The following is an 18,014-nucleotide window of genomic DNA, read 5'->3' on the forward strand; positions in this document are numbered from 1 at the left end:
CAATATTGTATTTTCTGGTTTCAGAAATGAAATAGCCATACAAAGAAAGTCTCTTTAATGTGCCTAATGATAAAAACAAAAAAAGACCAGATAGAATCATTCTGGAAGAGTAGTGATCAATCTAAACAAAAACACTTCGGACTATTTTAAAGCACTGCTATAAAATGCATTTTCTACTTTTTCGATACTTTAGTATTATTTGGAAAATTTCACCCCCTGATACTTCCTAAGTCATGATCATCACATATACAATTATCCCCTATAAATGAAGAGAATCCCCACAATATTTTGTTGTCATTGTTATTATTATTAATGTGTTGCTGTTCTTTTGATTGTTTTTGGTTTAGTCTTCGGTCCCAACAACTTTGCTACTCTTCCCCCTCAGGTAAATCAGACATGTTTTATACTCTACACACATTGCATTCAAGGAGAGGATGATCTTGTGGTTTATCATTCACATGGGGACAATTTTGAGTATGAAAGGAAGTACATTAAGTGATTACTTTGGTGCGACAGGCATAAACTGGACATTTCAAATAAATGAAATCATAGACTGTATGATTTTGAGTGCCAAGTTGTTTCACTTAGCATAGTGTTTTCAAAGTTTATCCGTGTCCTAGCACATGTAGGTGCACCATTCTTTTAGGGCTAAGTATATATTCCATTATATGATCATACGTTTTGTGTCTCCATTTATCAGTTGATACACATTTGAGTTGTTTCCATTTCAGGTTATTATGGATAATTCTGCTATTAAACGTGGCAAGTTTTTCTGGGAACATCTATTTTCAATTCTTCTGGGTACATACCTACGATCGGGATTTCTGGGTCCCATGATCACCCTGTGATTAATTTTTTTAAGGAACTGACAAATAACTTTCCATAGTGGTTACATCACTTTACATTCCTACCAGCAATGCATGAAGCCTCTAATAACTTCCCATCATCACTATATTTGTGTTTTGTTTCTTTAAGATGATAAGCATCCCAGTTCATATGAAGTGGTGGTGCATTTTGGTTCTGATTTGCATTTCTGTATAAGTAATGATATTTAGTATTTTTCATTGGCCATCCGTATATCTTAGTTGTAAAACTGTCTATTTACATCCTTTGTCCACTTCTAAAATTGGCTTTTTTGAGTTGTAAGAGTTCTTTATATATTTTAGATATTTGGCCCTGATCAGATATATGATTTACAAATATTTTATCCCAGTGTCTTCTTTTTGCCTTATCGATAGTGTCCTTTGAAGTACAAAAGTTTTAATTTTTTTCTGTTCCTTTGTATTCCCTTGTATTTTTATAAATATATAATTTTAAAATTATTTTTTTCAGTGGTGCCCTGGGGATTACTATTAACATCTTAAATTATAACAGTGTAGTTTGGATTAATACCAACTCAATCTTAATAGTATATAAAAACTTGCTTCTATAAAGCTCCCTTCCCCCCTTTTTTAATGCTGTTATTGTCATAAATTATGTCTCTTTAGGGACTGTGTACTCATGAAAATAGATGTATTATTTTTTATTTATGCAGTTGTCTTTTAAATCAGATAATAGAAAAAAGGGGGTTACAAACAAAATGTATTATCTTTTTTTTTATATTTCCATATATTGATACCTTTACTGTTGCTGTTTATTTTTTCATGTGTTCTAGTTACTGTCTAGTGTCTTTTCATTTCACTTTGAAGAACTTTTTACAGTATTTCCTGGAGAACAATTCTGCTAGCAGCAAATTCTATTTTTATTTACCTGGGAATGTCTTTATGTCTTTTTTTCTTTATTTTAAAAAAATTGTCTTGTTGAATATACAATAGTTGGTTAAAAGGTTTGTATCTTTTTCTTCAAACCTCTGAAATGTCATTCCACTGCCTTCTGGCCTCTGCTTTTCCGGTGAGAAATAATGCTATTAATGTTATTTAATATCTGTTGTATGTGATAAGTCTTTTTCTTTTGCTGTTTTTGATTTTTTAAATATTTTAAATTAATATTTCCTTTTTGAATCATGGAATATTTGGAAGTATGTTGATTACTTTTGAAATATTTTGAGATTATAGTTATCTTTTCCTATTTAGTTCTGCTTTGATAGCATTTGGTATAGAGAACATACTCTGCATGGCTCTAATATTATACAATTTGTTGAGAACTATTTTATGCTCCAATGTATGATCTGTTTTTATTGATGCTCCGTATCTACTTGAAAAGAATATGTATTCTGCACTTATATTGTACAGTGTTTTATATGTTTCCATTAGGTCAGGTATATTAATTCTGTTGGCTAATTATCAGTGTCTCTACTAATTTTTGGCTGCTGCTTATTTTATTAGTTATTAAGAATTTCTATTAAAATCTTCCTCTATTTGTCTATATCTCCTTTTATTTCTCTGTTTTTCTTTATGTATTTTGTATATTTTAGGTGCATATGAATTTAGAATCTTATTTCTTTTAAATTTATTTAAATGATAATGTTAGTAATATTTATTGCTTTAAAGTCTGTCTGATATTATCATAGCTTTATAAAATTTAATGTTTGTAGGATATGTTCTTTACATCCTTTTATTTTCAATCTATGTATCACTATACTCAGTGTTTACCATATAAGTGACATATATTCTTTCTCTGCCACCATTCTTTCATTTTTATTTACATTTATTTTTATTCTATTTACTTTTAATGTAGTCATCAGTATATATTTAAGTTTATTTCTATTATTTTATCACTTGTTTTCTTTTAGCTCAACTTTTTCTTTATTCCTTTTCTTTTTTCCTTTATTTCAAATTAATTATACAGTTTCGTTTCATTTTTTCTCCTATATTACCTTTGGGTTTTTTAATTATTATTTTTAGTGATTATTCTGTAAATTACAAGGCCTATTTATGCCTTACTAGAAAAAAAAGTTTGTTTTCCTTTTGCTTCATTCTACACAAGGTAAGAATTTTAGAACAGTTTATTTTCTCTTACTATCTTTCAGCTTCTCTGCTACTGTTTTTTTAGTCTCTTAATTCAGTGTGCACTTTAAACATCAGGAGATATTATTTTCATTATTGTTTTATACAGTCAATATTAATTTATATGTACATACATCTTCACCTTTCTGTTTCTCTTTTGTTTTTGCATAGAGATGCTTTCCATATGGAGTCATTTTTCACTGCTTAAAAAAAAAAACTCTTTTTAAGATTTCTTTACTTCAGATGTGCTGTCAGTAAATTCTCTCGACTTTTATTCTCTGAATAATTTTACTTGGGTTTTATTTTTCCACATATTTTACTGGGTATAAATTTCAGGTGGGCGCTTTTTTTCCCCAGCTCTTTGAAGATGGCATCTTATTGTTGTTAGGATTATTTATGTCCTCCAAAAAAGTATGTTGAACACTTAACTGCTAGCATCTTAGGATGTGAACTGACTTTGGAAATAGGGTCTTTATAGAGCTAATCAAATTAGAATGAGATCATTAGGGTGAGCTCTAATGCAATGTAACTGGGAGTGTTTTAATAAAAAGGGGAAATAAGAGATTGGAGTGACCCATCTATAATCTGCAGAATGCCAAAGATTGCCAGAAAACCACCAGAAGCCAAGAAAAGTTCAGGAAGGACTCATCTATAACTTTCAGAGGGAACATGGCTGCTGACACCTGGAGTTCAGGTTTCTATCCTCCAGAACTGTAACACAATTCGATCTGGTTTCTTTCAGTCAGCCAGTTCGTAGTACTTTGTTGCAGTAACCACAGCAAATGAGTACAATTGTCCTCTGACTCCTCTCTGTTCCTGTTGAAAAGTCTGTTAGTACTTTGATGTATTGTATAATTTTTCTCTGTTTTAATTTTTTTTAAAGATTTTATTTATTTATTCATGAGAGACACATGCAGAGAGAGAGGCAGAGACACAAGCAGAGGGAGAAGCAGGCTCCCTGTAGGGAGCCCAATGTGGGACTGGATACTGGGACCCTGGGATCAGGCCCTGGGCCAAAGGCAGGCGCTCAACTGCTGAGCCACTCAGGCATCCCTTTCCTCTGTTTTTAAATTTTCTTTTTGTCTTTGGTTTTCAGCCACTTGACTCTACTGTATTTTGTAATTTTCTTTGTATGCATCCTATTTGGATCTCATGTTTCTTTAAGATTTATTTATTTTTTGCAAGAGAGAGGCTGAAGGAGAGGGAAAGAGAATCTCAAGAAGACTCCCTAATAAGCGTGGAGCCCAACACAGGGTCTGATGTGGGGCCCAATTCTATGACCCTGAGACCATGTCTTGAGCTGAAGTCAAGAGTTGGAGGCTTTACTGACTGAACCACCCAGGCATACCCAGATGCCATGTTTCTTTGCCCTGTGATATGTTTCATAAGTTTAGAAATAGTCTTTAAAATATCTTTTTAAATAATATTTTTCCACATTTTTGTCTCTGTCTTCTCCATATGAGATTCCAAATACACATTGTGTTAGTCTTATTTACCAACTTCCATATGTTTCATGTCATTTTCTGTGTTTTAATTTTTTTTGTTCCTCTGAATACTACAATCTGGATCTCCCCTCCTGTTATACCTTCTAATTCACTAATGTTCTCTCACTTTCCTTACTGTTAAACTCATATTTTGAATCATCACTGTTAGGTTATTTTGGTTTTGGTTCTGGAATTTCCATCTGATTCTTTATTATATATTTCAATTCTCTTGTGATAGTTACCATATTTCAGAAAACTCGATCATTGACTATATTAATCACAGTTATTTGGAAATCTGGTTTGGATAACTGCAATATCTGTATCATCACAGATATGTTTTATTGTGTAAATCTTCTCTTGGCTTTCTGTCATTTGGTCTCGTTTACTGGCAAGCCTAGTAATTTCAGATAGTCTGCCAAACATTGTATATGAAAAATTATAGGTGCTCTGGTTGAAGTTGTCTTTCTCCAGAGAGAAGTTAATCACCTTCTGGCAGCAAACAGATATGAGAAAACCATTTTAATACAATCAGGCATTTAGATCATTCAAGGCTATGCTGTAGCTTTCTGCTGTTCTGCTGTTTCTAATTTGCCTCTATTCCTATAATGGAGCCCTCTGGAAGTCTCAACCAAAAGCCTGCAGTTTTACTGTGGTCTCTCCTTCATGAACAGACTTCAATCCCAAGTCTTATCTCTTCAGAACTATGAGTCAGGTAAATCCTTAGTCTGCTTGTTAGCCTCTTATCAGCTACTTTTGCTTAATTTCTTAACTCTTGCCCCTGGCCTATGGAGCTCAGGAACTGGCAAATTTCTTGAGAACAAAGTTGAAGACAGAACGTAGGTCTAGTTTCACTATTGTTTTCCCTTCCCCAGGATTCCCTTTCCTGAACATAGGGTGCTTAATTTTGTATCTTGAGGCTAGCAAGTCTGCCACAAGCACGAGCTTTTCTCCTTAGGCTCTAGGCCTCTCCATACAAATGAACAAAGTGGAAAATAGGTGGTTGAGTATAGACCTCCATTCAGCAATTATTCCTTTTCTCTGAGATTTTAGCTCATGACATTTGTTGGTTTTAGTTGATCTCTACTGTCTTCAAATATGTTTCATTGAATACATATTTTAATCCCATTTCTACCTGTTGTTCTCTAGGAATTTTTTTTTCCTTTACACAAACTTTTTTATTCAGAAAATCTTTTAAAAATATTTGTATCTTAATTTTTTAAAATTTTCTCCTCACTAGATCTTTCCACAATTTTCCCTCAATTTCATTATGTTCTTCATTCTATTAGTAATAAAATGATCAAATAATAGAGATAAGCATAGGATTGGTACTAAATTTCTATGTGTGTGTGTCTGTGTGTGTATTAAAGAAAAGGGTAGCCATAAATGTTGAAGAAATTTAGAAAGAAAGCCATCAGACCTACCCTAAAATTATTTATTTTTTTCCACAAACCTTCTGACCCCAAGCAATACTTTTTGGACTGCTCTACACATCAAATCCACCACCAAAAAGTAGTATTTTCACCACTTTTAGGCTTTCTATCATGATCTTTTGGTTCATGTCCTTCTTTAGATTTTCTATTCATCACTAGAAGTATTTGCTTTCAAATATGTTCAACAATTTTACTCTATCTCCATCAGGGGGTTGACCACTGAGAACAGTTCTAGTTTTTGCCAATTGTTCCTCAGTGATTAGTAGTAGTAGTAACTTTTTACCCTCAAAATTATTCCTATTTGGGGAATTATTATATTGCTATCCTTTAGTCACACACATGACAAGATCTCAATTCTGGCTATATCAAATTACATAAATCCTCTATTGAACTACAGACAAATTTATCTGAATGACTCTCTGATCCTTGCTCTAAAAGATAATAGTCCTCTCATAATTATTTATTTCTAAATAGAAAGTTTGCCCTCCTCACACTGTCTCCTTAAATTAGCCATCTTTCTGAATTCTAACTTTCTATCAGGGACACTAGCATCCACTTGGGTTACTAAAGAAATGAATTTGAGAGTCACCTTTAATTTCTACCCTACCCGCTTCCTAAGAAACATATGTTGAATCCTTTTACTTCTCTCTACCACCACAGCCACGCCTTTACCATAACATCAAACCTGGATTGCAGAAAGAGCAAAGACTCAATCCATTCTCTACCTGGTTCCAACATTAACATTTTCAAAATGTAAAGGTTGTGCATAGGAGCTGAGAATAGCAAATATAGCTTGGGAAAGATAAATAAGCAAAAAGTAATCCAAGCATTACATTTTTTCATGAGTCAGGAGCTAGACAAGTAAATGTTCTGTAGTAAGAAGTGGCCTTGCATTCTGGTAGTATTACTGCCCTGCTGAAAGGCTTTGTACCAGAGCTTTGGTAGCTTCTCATTGTGCTCATCATAAACTACTTACCATGGCCCACAGAACCCTCTTTGATCTGCTTATTACCCCCCTCCTTATCCAGCACCAGCCATGCTGGCTTCTTTTCTCCTAAGGTTCTTTACATTATTATTCCTTCTCTTCACAATTCTCATAGCTTATCTCCTACGTTTCTTCTTTTAAGCATCAATTCAATAATTATCTCTCTGCTCCCCATGTTATGTCTCTATCTTAAGTGACCCCCAGTTATTCTCTGTCATAGCATATAGCTTATTAACTTTGCAATGCATGTGACAATGCAAAATTGTTTTTTGTTTGTTTATTTTCATTTTTGTTCACTTTGTGTATTGTTACTTCCACCACTGTAATGAAGTTTGAGGAACCTTACCTTGTTTACTTCTGTAGTTCTCTGAGCAATACTGGCTTAAAGTAGGTGCTTCCTGAATAATTATTGAATAAATACATTTTTGAAAGGGTTCTAAGATTTCCTGCAAAGTTCTGAAAAGGTCTAATTAATCTATTATTTTCTCGAAATAAAATATAATTTCTCAAGCATTAGCATCTGTAATAAAAATGATTTATTCTTTGGCTTTATGTTTTGATTTCATATATAGTATAGCCAATTATATTTTATTGCAAGTCTAAAGCAGTTCTGTTATATCCTAGATCAAATGGGCTTTATGAGTCTTCCAGGGAGCCTAAACGGTATTTATTACCTTGTTTCTGTATGAAAATGTGGTCTGTAGTCCAAGTAACAAAAAATTTACTTTCCAACAAACTTTGAATTCAAAATTAATTTTGACATTGATGACAGTCTATATATAGAGTTCTGAGCAATCATTAAAACGTTGGACCAGAAACCAAGTTTCACTAATAACATCTTAGTATCCATGCAACAACCACATTAAGCCCTGTTTTCAGAAGTAGGGAAGATGTAAATGGTAAATATTTAAATGTAGTCCTTTATACGGAACAAGAAAGGTGTTTAGTACATAGTATATACAGTAGATGTGAGTGCAATACTCCAATGTCTGGACAACCAGAAGGAAAGTTGTTATGTGGATTTCTTTGCTAAAAAATGATCTAAAACCATTTAAAAAAAAGAAAATATTTATTGGTACATTTATTGGTAGTTGTTTAAAGCAATATTAGGGTTGTGTATCATTTAGTTTTTTGAAATTTATCTTAGAGAAGATAGGGGGACAGCAATCTCTTCTACACTAAAATAATGTTTGTTTTGCATTCATATTCTCTTTGATATTTAATTAGTCCATGAGATTATTAGAGGGCTATCTTCTCTACTACTTCACACAACTATTTTGTTGTTTTATTTTATACAAGAGCTTTTTGTTTTGTTCTGTTTTGTTTTAAATGAATAGGAACTTATCTGTTTTTCTGGCCAACAATTACAATCTAATTTACTGAAACACAGGTAATACCTGAATTTCTATATTAACAGTAACAAAGTCAAAGTGTTGTTTCAATAAAAAATTATATAAATTTAGTGGCTGTCAGGAAAGAGTTGAAAATCAGTCCATATCTATATGTCAGCTGAACTCCATGCTTATTATTCTTAAATGGGTCTCATTTTCACAGAAGTTCAGCAAAACAATAGAATTTTTAAAAATATTAAAGAAAAAATGAGTTATACCTGTTTTATGATAAATGAATATTGCCAGTGAAGATTATGCGTTGTATGTATGTTCCTCATATTATTGAAATGTGTGTTTTTCCTCCTGCAAGACTAAAATTAGACATAAAACTTCCCATAACAGGCTGTATTGGTCAATGTGTCCCTGGAAGAAGGTGTTTTGTGTCTCAGAGGTAGCATAAGCCCCATTAGATGTGGTGTTGCCATGGTAACTGCTCTCTCTTTTTTAATTGAATAGCATAGTAAGTAGTCTTATAAAACCCACCAACCCATAACTTTCTGGTGCCTCAAGGCAGCTTTAACTTAACCACCTTCTCTTTGTCTTTATTTTTTCAGTCTAAGGGATTCAGGTGTTTGGCTCCACCTGTTTTATGAGTCTGATGTGCCTTGGTACTAAAATCCTTGGGTTGTTGACCACAGATAATTTCTAAACAAGAGCTCAGTGTAGTTACAAAATCAAGAAAAGAATACAAAACTTCAATTGCAGAAGCGAAAGCAAACTTCTACATAAGACTGTGTCTGTAAAACTCAGACTGAATAAAGCCAAGTATTTGATCTGATTTCACAAGAACTTATCTATACCTGGCAGGGTGCAAAGAGATCATACTAGAAACACAAGAACCACAAAGAGTGTTGCTTTAAAATAAGTCTTCAGCAACAGGCTTACATATTTTAAATTAAACAGAAATTCTCCTAGGATCCAAGAGTCCTATTTTCCATTCTGGCTCAAACACACACCTCATAAAATATCTGTGCCTTAGTGCAGAGATGTTGCAGGGGTCAAATAAAATCTATTGCAACTCCCTTCCCACCCTCTTTCCTTCATAGAGATAATAATTCTTTCTGGTTATTTTGCTAGTTATTTATGTTTAAACCGTTAGTAAATCTCTTTTAAAATAAAATTGAATATATGGGAATTGCTAGTGTTTGGTAGGAAAAGAGGGCTATTAGAACTTGTTCTGCTTGTGGAAGAGGGTATTAAGATATGATAAACAATATCATTTTGATAATATTAATCTAGTGTCACCAAATACTTCCTTCTGAGTAACATTATGATTTTTCAAAAAACTGAGTGGGTAAGAACAATAACAGGTATCTGTGAGTTTATATTAGGTAGTGCCCCTTCATAACATCAAAGAAACACAGATTCTAGAGCTTAGAATTTACCTTATCTAACTTCCCATGCAATTAGAGATTCTCTTTACAATATTAAAAAGTTAATTTGAAAACATGTTTCTATCTAATCTTTCAGTACTCCTAAATTTTGATGCAACTCAAATATAGTTGATGATTGCTTTCTCAACTTTGCTAGCATCTTTTACAAGATGAATAATTTAGTTTATATTTAGGCAATGAATAAATACCATAGCAAAGTGGGTAATTATAGCAGCTTACTCTTTTCAGAGTGTTCCTCTGCCTAACTCAGAGAAGTCCCAGAGGAAATAAAGGAACTGGAAAGAGGAATTAAGTATAAGAATGAAATATACCTACAGTATCTTTGGAAGAAGCACATCCCATTGAACTGAGGCTATGGAGATCTCAAGGTGAGAGATATTGGGGATGCTACTCCCTAGGTGTCTTTTGCTTCTAGTGTGTTGCTGAGTATGAAAAGAATTGGAGGCCCTAGTTGCTCTTTACCTGCCATTTCTCAATGTTGTGTTTGTAGTGAGCAACCTTAGGGAATTCAATAATGCCTCCTTCTGAGACAAAGAGCAGACTTGCCTACTGTCTGCTATAAAATAGCAGGTTCCCAATATCAGTGTCCCTTGGCTATAAGGTAAAGCCATTGCAGATGTAGCATCAATGTGGAATCCTGCATTACCCCTGTGAGACACGGTGGACAAGGGGGAAAGGATTCAAACATGCTGGTGCTTATGCTTCTTGCTTTGCTGTAAGTAATAAAGTCCTTTGTCTCTGATCCAGGAATCTTGTGCCTTTGACAGCATCCATGAAACTGTAGCAGGCTTATTTATTAGCTTGTAAGTAGGATAAAATACCACACCAGATAGGAGGAAGTTGTTAAATTCACCCCTACATCCTTTTGGAGGTGGCATTAATATACTATCAAAACTGTGATCTGATTTTTGCTGGAAAAGAGAGTATAGTTTAATTTTTCTAAATCTGAAGCCATTACCTTGGTAGATGTCCTAAAAGCAAGTAAAACATTTTAAAGCACATACAAAAAGGGCAAAAATAAAATTGTCCAAAGGTACATATTAGCTCTTTCACAAGATGAGGGTTTCTTTTTTCCCCTAGGCAGAAACATTTTAGACTAACATTATTTTGCCAAACTATTTAGAATAGAATTTGTGTTTATAAGGTTTAAAATAATCTTAATCTATCATACGCAGAATCATAACATGGTTTATAGACTTTGTCATCTTATAGCAGAAGAGACATTGGGGTCCTTACTAGCTCTGTTAGTCAACTTGGTTTTCAATACAATGCCAACTGCATCAGTTCACGTATATCTGTTTGGAAAGAAGTATTTGTATTCAGTTGGTGACATACTAACTGTACATGTGATTGGAGTTGATATTCTATAGCTATCAAATCCACAAGTGGGATAAATAATATCTCTGAAGATAATCCAAAGAACATGAAGTCCATTTAATTCTCTAAACCATTATTTCTCAACTTTTTATTTTTTTAACGGCCCCCTCACAGAGCCTTTTTTGGCATCCCACCCCCTTCAATTGCTTCCCTGCCAAGCTTCAAGGGAAATTTGAATACCAGAGATATACTGTATATATATATATATATATATATATATATATATATATATATATATATACATATTTGTGTGTTGCAGCCCTTGGAAGGCCACAACTATTGTAATATCTAGGAATTTTTTGCCTCTCAAGAACCAATCATTACCCCCTTGTGGATGATATTGCCCACATTGATAACTCATGTGTTAAACCCTCTAAAATCTATCCCTGGACTCAGCTATATACTTCCCTGCTTACCCCATTACATGGTCTCTCAATAGCTTTTTTTTTTTTTTGACTGCCTTGTACTTTGGAGTGATGGTTATATTTAGTGATGCTATAAAAAAAATAGCACATGAAAGTACTTAAGGCTACTAATAAAATTGTCATTGGGGGCACCATAATGCAATTATTACAAGTCTCATCTGGTATCTGAATTTAAATTTTGACATTTCACTCACTACTCTGGTGTCTTAGGCGTGTTGACTAGCATCTCTGAGTCTCAGTTTGCTCATGTGTCAAATGAGGATAACAACAGTACTCAAAGCACAGGCTTATTATAAGAAATAAAGATAAAAAGTATGTAAAGTATCTGACTGAATAAAATCTTCAGAATATTAGCTCATATATACACACAGTTGTGCAGGGTCCTCTGTGCAAAGAGTCTAAGAATGTTCTTACTGGTCACTGTCAAGAATAATTGATTTTATCCTAGGAATCAATATTGAGAGTTGTGGTTGACAGATTTCCGTCTTTTCAGCATCTGATAGAGTTTAAAGCCCAATTTGTGTTCTTTCCCAAATCATAGTAATTCATAGTATATATTTGTCTCCTGATTCCAAATCATGATTTTGCTCTTATTTTCCTTTCTGTTTTAGCATGAATTTTGGAGTCATACAGAGCTAGTTTGAGTCCTGCATCCATTACTGATTAGCTTGTTAACTTCAAGTGAGCTCTTTTGCCTCCTTAATTTTCTTTGTTCTCATTTATAAGATGAGGTCAATATTGATACCTAGCTAATAACATTGTTTGGAGGAAAGTATATGGCACGTGATGAGTGATAAGAATTCAATCATTCTTATTCAATTATGTTTATGACTTATGTTATCTTACCATATTTTTTGTATCTGTGCAAACCACCATAGTTTTTTTTTCAAATGAGGAGATGAATAAATACAGATAAAACTAGAACACTGTTGCTGTGATTTGAAGGTTTGTGCCCCTCAAAATTCATATGTGAAATCCTAATGCCAATGTGATGGTATTAGGATGTAGGGCTTTGGGAAGTTCTTAGATCACAAGGGTGGAGCCTTCAGGAATAGACTTAGCACTCTTAGGAAAGGGAGCCCACAGAGCTCCTGAACCGCCTTTGCTATTTGAAAACACAATGGCAAGTCTGCAACCCAGAAAAGAACAGAAAAGGACCCTCACCCAACTGTGCTGGCACTCTGATCTTGAAATTCTAGCCTCCAGAACTGTGAGAATTAAATTTCTGTTGTTTACAAGCCACTCAGTCTGCAATATTTTGTTACAGCTGCCTGACTAGACTAAGACAGTTGCCATGATCACAATGCCTCCTCTATCAGGTCTTAAGGTCTTGGATATTTTCTCACACTGTCACTGGAGTCCCCTTGACTGGGAAAGAAGCAATGATGTTCACCCAGTACTACTCCAGTCATCATTGCAGACCCTTATGTTCAAGTTCCTCAACTATGACATTGACCTATGACCCATGGATTATTGAGAATGAGAGTTTGCCCAGGATGATGGATGGTTTAGGAGGTTCAATCCTGAAACTAAATTTAGATATCTAGACACTTGCCCTGCAGGTCAAAATAGTTTTGTGTGTGACGCCAGGCAAAGCAAGTCAAGCATCATCACACTCAAGTCTCTCACATCAGCTAATCAAAATAGTTGTCTTTCCTTTTTTGCTTGCACCTCAGAGCTTGTACCAACATCTGTAAAATCCTCAGCCTAGATTAAAGTACTAGCTTCTTTGCTGTGTGGTCTTGAGCACATCACTTTGCTTTCTTGGTTTCTCATTTATAAAATGGAGATAAAGATATTCAGAGATCTGTGAGAATGATGCAAGTGAACTTAACATATAAATATGGAAAGCTCTATGCCTATAGTAGACACTTTGTAAATGTAAACTCGACTCATTTCCCTTCCCTTTCTTAGTGGGAAAGTCAGGGTTTCAGATTGACTCTCAAGTTAAAAATAGGAAAAAAAAAGAATTTATTTCCCCAAGTGTGTATATTACATTTATTTGGACTAAAAAAAATAGACCCAAATACAAAGCTTAAAGGCAAAGTCCTCTGCCCACAATTGTTTCTTGCTTATCTCTTTTCAGAGTAGTTTGGCTGTGCATGGGTTAAATTGATAAGGATAGATATGAATGAAGGAAGGGGGAGAGAATGGAAAGATAGATATTGATATTTTCCCTCTTTATTGGTAGTGGTACCATGGAGGAAATAGTTTCTGAGACTCTACAGTAGACAGAATTCAAAGATGATCTCCAAGGATCCACTTTCATATACCACTGTCCCCTTCACTGTGCGAGGATCCCTTGAGTATAATAAGACATCATTCCCATTAAGTTACATGACAAGAAAGGTTTTGCAAATGTATTTTCAATTATTAATGTGTTGACTTTGAGTTAACCAAAAAGGAGATTATTTGAGTGAGCCTGACCTAATCACATGAGCTCCTTAAATTTGTATCTAGAGGATGAGGATAAACAAAGTTAAGGATCTGAAGCATGAGAGGCTCTGACTTATCATTGCTAGCTTGAACATGGAAGGGACCACACAGCAAGGGATATGGGTGGACTCTGGAAGTTGAGAGGGGTCCCCTGCTGGCAGCCAGGAAAATAAGAGAGACCCACAACTGCAAGAAACTGAATTCTGGCAACAACACGAATGAGCTTGGAAGTGCATTTTCCTCCAGAGCCCCCACATAAGATCTCAGGGTCCAACTGGCATCTTCATTTCAGACTTACGAGATCCTGAGCAGAGAAACCAGCCATTCCATGCCTGTATTGCTGACCTATAGAAACCATGATGTAAGAAATTTTTGTTGTTTTAGGATGCTGGGTTTGCAGCAATTTATTGAGCAGCAGTAGAAAACTAATACATGTTGGGCGATATACAAGAGCTTACAGAGATACCCAAGCAATACCTGGAAACAGCCAGAAGTCTCATCCCATCTATTTAAGCATTAGTTCAGTTGCTGTTGCTGTTAGTCATTATCTTCTTAAGCTACTAGCAACCCAGGTTTAGCAACTTCACCCAACCCACTCATAGCTTGGGAATGAGGTACTGGAAGTCCTTCATTGGCATGGCCCCTAATTCATCAACATGGCAGGCTGTTCCAAAGTAGTCAGTTCATATCTTTGAATCTGTATCATTCACGACCTGCTCATTTATTTCTTCCTGACTTTAAATATCCTTGCACTACACTATTATTACTTAAATCCTACTAAATTCTAAGGTCCCAGAGTGAAGACATTTTAAAAATCTACTTTAGTACCTACTAGTTTTTGCAAACTATGAAAATGTTGATTAAATGAATAAGATAATGATGTAAGAATCTTGCTTATCTTTCAAGTCCTATTCCAATCAATAAGGTATTTTCTGACCCACCATCCTCCTGAAATATGGAAAGGAAAAGGGATCATACTAATGAATAAACTATGAAGACAGTGCTAAAAGGTACATCAATAGCTGCAGTGGAAGTAGAAACTCTTCTTTCTGGCAGAGAAGGGAAAGAGAACTTAAAAATTATGATTTTGGTATTCTCAGAGATATTTGAGAAGCTATCTTATTCAGAATTACACAGGACCAAAAAACTAGAAACAGTTCTTGGAAATAATAAATATGGTCATCAAAATAAAACATTGAACAGGATAACTGAAGAATAACTTGGACACATGTTAACAAAGTTTGTGTTCTGAAAGATTCATATTTATTCCTCTGTGAACCTATGTCTAAGGACACAAAGCAAAACAACAAAAAGATGAAAAGCATGCAAGAAAATATTAAGACATGAATAATATTTATTAAAAATATGTTAAAGAGCACCTGGGTGGTTCAGTCAGTTGAGTGTCTTGACTCTTGATTTCAGCTCAGGTCATGATCTCAGGATCGTAGCCTTGTGTCAGCCTTCTCCCTTTCCTTCTCCCTATGCCCCTCTGCTCACTCACTCTCTCTTTCTCTAAAATAAATAAATAAAATCCTTTTAAAAACACAAAAATAGGTTAAATAAAATGCTCAGAAACAAAGTAAAACAAATTGCCAATGTAACAGAGGAAAATTTTTCTGAGTGGAAGCAATGGTTAAATCTTCAGATTCAAAATGGGCTATAAAGTTACTGTGTACTAATTTGTTGTTTATTTATTCAGCAAATAATTATGGAACTCAGTTTTTTAAAAGATTTTATTTGTTTATTTGAAAGAGCACAACCAGGGTGGGTGCAGAGGCAGAGGGAGAAGCAGGTCCCCCAATGAGTAAGGAGCCCAGACTCAGGGCTCCATCCCAGGACCCAAGGATCATGACCTGAGCTGAAGGCAGATACTTAACAGACCAAGCCACCCAGATGCCCCTCGAGCTCAGTTTATTCAGAATGTTGTGGAAATGGAAATGAGTATTAAGAATGAAAAAGAATTTAAAAAATCTGTGGTAGGCTATATTTTTAAGTGGCTCTCAAATTTCCCATGTCCTATATAATGACCTCCCATTGAGTATGGGAAAAGACCTAAGACTGTGATGGATGTGACTTCTATGCTAGTTTATACTATATAGTAAAGGCAAAGAGATTGTCCAGTTATAACTAAGGTCTCTAATCAGTTTGCCTTTGAACTGTGTTATCCATACCTAGGATAATTGCCTAGGTATGCCTGACCTAATTAAGTGAGCCCTTTTAGAAGTGGTTCTAAGGATGCCTGTGTGGCTCAGTTAAGCATCCAACATTTAATTTTGGCTCAAGTCATGATCTCAAGGTTGTGAGATCAAGCCCGGTGGCAGGCTTCATGCTCAATGCAGAGTCTGCTTAATGTTCTCTCTTTTTCTCCCTCTGACCTTGCTCATGCACTCTATATCTCTCTAAAATAAATAAATGAAATCTTAAAAAAAATAAAAGTGATTTTAGGAGGACTTTCTTGTGCTTAGAGACTTCTTAGAAGGAACTCTTTCTGTTGCTGCAATTGAAGAAGCAAACTGCCATGAATTCTATAGCATCAAAGAAATAAATTCTGTCAAAACCTGAGGGACTATGGAAGTAAATCCTTCCTTAAGTCAAGCCTTCAAATAAAACTGCAGCCCAGTAAACACCTTGATTTTAGTCTTGGGATACCCCGAGTAGAGGATTTAGTTATCTTTCTTGGACTTCTGACCTGTAGAAACTATGATCTAATTAACAAGTGTTGCTTCAAATTGCTAAATTTGTGGTACTCTGTTAAATAGCAGTAGAAATCTGATACAAATTCTACACATATTAGGGTGAAACTTCGGGACTCTAAGTATAAAGGAAAGTTCCTTAATGCTTTCAAAGGAGAATTTTAATATTATTAAAATAAGAATAACTTTAGACTTTTCATTAACACTGTGGTGTTCTAGAAAACAATGGGACAGTTCCTCCAATGTTCTGAGGAAAAATAATTTGGAGCTAACCAATGGATAAAATGAAAGAGTGAAATAAAGACATTTTCTGACATGCAAGGACATTGAGATTACAATGTCCATATGGCACGATTTTGAGAAAATCATAGAATATACAATAAAAAGAATCAATTTGACCTTTACTCTTGGAATAGTCTCCTTTGAGAGGTACACAAGAGTATGTGTCAGATGTGTCACTTGGACCTGGTGCATATGCAATATCATAATATTATAGACGCTGCTGGTCTTTTTACATTTTTATTGAAGTAAAACATATACATATTAATAAGCCTCAAATTCACTAATCTTGATAAGGTTTGGGGAATTTTATAGATGTATACACGCAGGTAATGGCTACCAAGATGAAAATATAGAACCTTTCCAGACCCTTGGAAAGTGCCTTTACCCCCTGACATGACTACCACCACCCCCACTTCTACCCTCGTTCATCAGTTTTCTCAGATCTGGAAGTTCATCTAAATGCAATCCCACAATGTGTACTATTTTGCGCCTGGTTTCTTTTGCTGTGACAGCCATTCTTATCATTGTGTGGGCCACTAGTTCATTCTCTTGTCATTGCTTCCTAATATTTGATAGATCACTTCATTTATATGCCACAACAGAGCCATTGTCGCTTTGGATGTTTCAGTTGGTTTTGAGTTTTGGCTACCATGAAAAAAGCTGCTGTGAATAACTCTCCACGGTATTTTTCCACTCATCTGCATGTGGTCAAATACCTACAAGTGGATCGCTGGTCCATAGGATAGTAGATATTTTTACTGCTTTTAAACATTTATGTTCAAGCTATAAGGAAAACATTGAAGACTCATGTATAGTACTAAAGTAAATGAAAATAGCAAAAGTCTTGGTAATTTAACAGCAGGGTTAAAGACAAAATTCAATGGGAGAAAAATAATACTCTGGCTCATTTACTCATATTCACCAACGAGAATCAGAGTAAACTTTTCAAAATTCTATTCTGATCGTGATCTTCCTCTGCTCCAAAACCATTCCTCTGGTTCTTAAGATAAAGGCAAAGTCCCTTGATAAGGCCTGCAAAGCTCTGTATGGCTGGTCTCTACTTATCTTCCCTGTGTTAACTCTTTGATCTTCTCCACTTTTTTCCACTTAAGTCCCAATGGCTCCTATCACATCATTCTTGCCATGACTTCCCTGTCACAGGGCCTTTGTAA

General features: G+C 34.8%; 1 long non-coding RNA gene across 1 annotated transcript in view; it reads left to right on the forward strand.

Moving 5' to 3' along the window:
• LOC140594635 (uncharacterized) overlaps positions 1 to 18,014 on the forward strand; it is a 48,582-nt gene that overhangs the window by 19,733 nt on the left and 10,835 nt on the right. The window contains exon 2 of the long non-coding RNA XR_011995676.1: positions 9,858 to 9,997. This is a non-coding gene — a long non-coding RNA (uncharacterized lncRNA). The remainder of the gene's footprint in view (positions 1 to 9,857; positions 9,998 to 18,014) is intronic.

This window comes from Vulpes vulpes, chromosome 12, assembly GCF_048418805.1.
Source record: "Vulpes vulpes isolate BD-2025 chromosome 12, VulVul3, whole genome shotgun sequence".
NCBI classification, from domain to species: Eukaryota; Metazoa; Chordata; class Mammalia; order Carnivora; family Canidae; genus Vulpes; species Vulpes vulpes.